The sequence below is a fragment of the Fukomys damarensis genome, unplaced genomic scaffold (genome assembly GCF_012274545.1).
Source record: "Fukomys damarensis isolate Sample0158 unplaced genomic scaffold, DMR_v1.0_HiC HiC_scaffold_19, whole genome shotgun sequence".
Lineage (NCBI taxonomy): Eukaryota > Metazoa > Chordata > Mammalia > Rodentia > Bathyergidae > Fukomys > Fukomys damarensis.
In genome coordinates, this window is record NW_022900931.1 from 62,719,855 (window position 1) to 62,722,261 (window position 2,407).

Genomic DNA, 2,407 nt, shown 5'->3' on the forward strand with positions numbered 1-2,407 from the left:
CGAGGCCGCTGCTGCAACGGCCGTCGCTCACTCCACCTCCTCTTTCTGCCCCAGAGGCCGCTTCGCAGGGAAAGTTACATAACGCGCGGGCAAAGCCTTCTGGGAAATGTAGTCCCGCTGGGGCCGGCTCTTAAAGGGAACAGCTGGCAGCTGAGGGTTAGTAGGGGGCGCCACCTCGTTCCGCCCAACTACCTCGACTGCTCCTCCAGCACCCCCGGAGGTGCGCGGGCCCAAGGGTTCGGGGCGGGGAGGTGATACGAACGATTAGAAGTAGCAAGGATTCAGAAGTTGCAGCGATGGACAGGCTTCGAGCATCCGTTTTCTACTGAATTTACAGTGCAACTTTAAGGGCAAGTCATGCCCTCTCTGAGCCTGCTTACCCAACCCATCAAAGGAGGTCCGATGACCGGTTAGGAAAGCAGATCCTGGGGAGGCGCGAAGAGGCCCTGATTGGATGGTTTCAGGCGACAGGAAGCCGGCAACTGTTGTGGAAGTTGTCTATTTGGGACTTTGTTCTCCCCAGAAGTCCTAGATAGCAGTTTCTGGGACTGACCACAGTCGGAGACAGGAGAGGGCTGAGGGCTCAGGAGCAAATCTCCAGCCTCAGTTTCTTCCTCTAGTAGAGGAACGGAGCGACCGAGCGCCCTCCCAACTGTTCAACTCTTCCGGCGCGCTTCGGCCTGCAAAGGGTTACATTGTCCGCTTCTCCGCCACCCCGATTTTACTACAACTCTCAAAATGCCTTGCGGGTCGGAGCACGTGACGCACTTCCGCTGTCTGGAGGGCTGGGGGAGGCCTTCCTGATTCTCGCTGCTCCCCTCCCCCATGTTTCTGGGGTGCTTTCCTTGCTTTGGGCCCACGGGATTTGTGCATCTTTATCCCCTTGCTGCCTAATCACGATCAACAGAAAAGGGCAAAGAAATGGCGAGCAAAAAGAGGGGCCTGGGAAAGGGAAAGCGCCACACCACTACCTTTCAAGCGCCTACGTAGTGGGCCCAGCCAGGATTTGGGGGCCCCCACGTTTTCACTTCCGGGAGTCAGGAACTGTACAAGGCAGGCTTTGGGGAGGGGTTATGCGGGTCCTCAGATTCTAACCCACAGAAGCCCTGCTCTGGGTCTGGGTCCGAGTTATGTCCTTTTAAATATTTGAATGACTTGCCGGTTCTCATTCATTAGTGGTTTTCAATCTAAAGCTGCCTGCCTTCCTGTCCCCTCACTGCAACCACAAGCAGCCTGGATTTCTGCTATACAAACATCCGAGTTTCACAATTTTACCTACCACCTGTTACTAAAGTTCTGTTTCTCTGCAGCACTGGGGATTGAACCCAGGACCTTTTAAAAAATTTTGACAGGGAGCCGGGGATTTAGCTCAAGTGGTTACACCCACTGCCTCACAAGCTCAGGGTCCAGAGTTTGATACCCAGTACCAAAAGTAAGATTTTGCAAGGGCCAGGAATTTGGCTCAGTGGAACCATTGCCACCTGCTTTGCAAGCACAAGGGCCTGAGTTCGACCCCCGTACCAAAAAAAAGAAAATTACTTTTGTCCCATCCTAGGGATATTATAGTCATAATCATGGGTTTCCTGTACTAGCTACTTTAAATTACTGATAACTGAGCCCAGGGCCTTTGCACTGAGCTACATCCTCCTCAGCTCTTTTTTCTTGCGGTACCGGGGATCTAACTTAGATCTAATTTTCTCTTGAGAAGCAGGTGTGGCACCTGAGCTAAATCCCTGGCCTTCCTCAGCTCTTTCTGAGACAGGGTTTCACTAAATCACCAAATTTCCCCCCAGGCTTAATTTCTGATCCTCCTGCCTCATCCTCCTAGAGTGCTGTGACTGAAATGTACACTACCCATGCCTAGCAACTTTTGAGTGCCACAGGTCCAATTCAATGACCACACTTAAGGTCTCTATACCTGAACAATACCCCTGCCCCCCCCTTTTCTTTTAAATACAGCAGGTTTGTATCTTGTCCCTGTGGACATCTTGGTTTTTCCTGGTGATCCTCAGGCAGGTGTCCTTGTATGTGAGCCAATCATGCAAGCTGTTTTTTATCTCACGGTGCTACCTTTCCAGTTCAAGACATTCTGCATGAAAACTGATTAAACCTGAAATTTCAGACATTTCTTTGGAGACATTATTTATGAGAGATTCTAGAGAGGAAAAAAAAAAAAGTCCAATTATGGAGCCCAGTACATCCCCCTTCTGGAAGTTCAAGGGCATGGTGCTGGCATCAGTGGTCATGAGGCAGGCAGCATCACAGCATAACAGTTCACGCTTTAAAAAGAGAATCAGTTTAGCTGGGCATGGTGGCTCACACCTGAAATCCCAGCACTTGGGAGGCTGAGGCAGGAGGATCTCTGAGTTCAAGACCAGCCGGGGGTTTACACAGTGAGTTCCAGGTC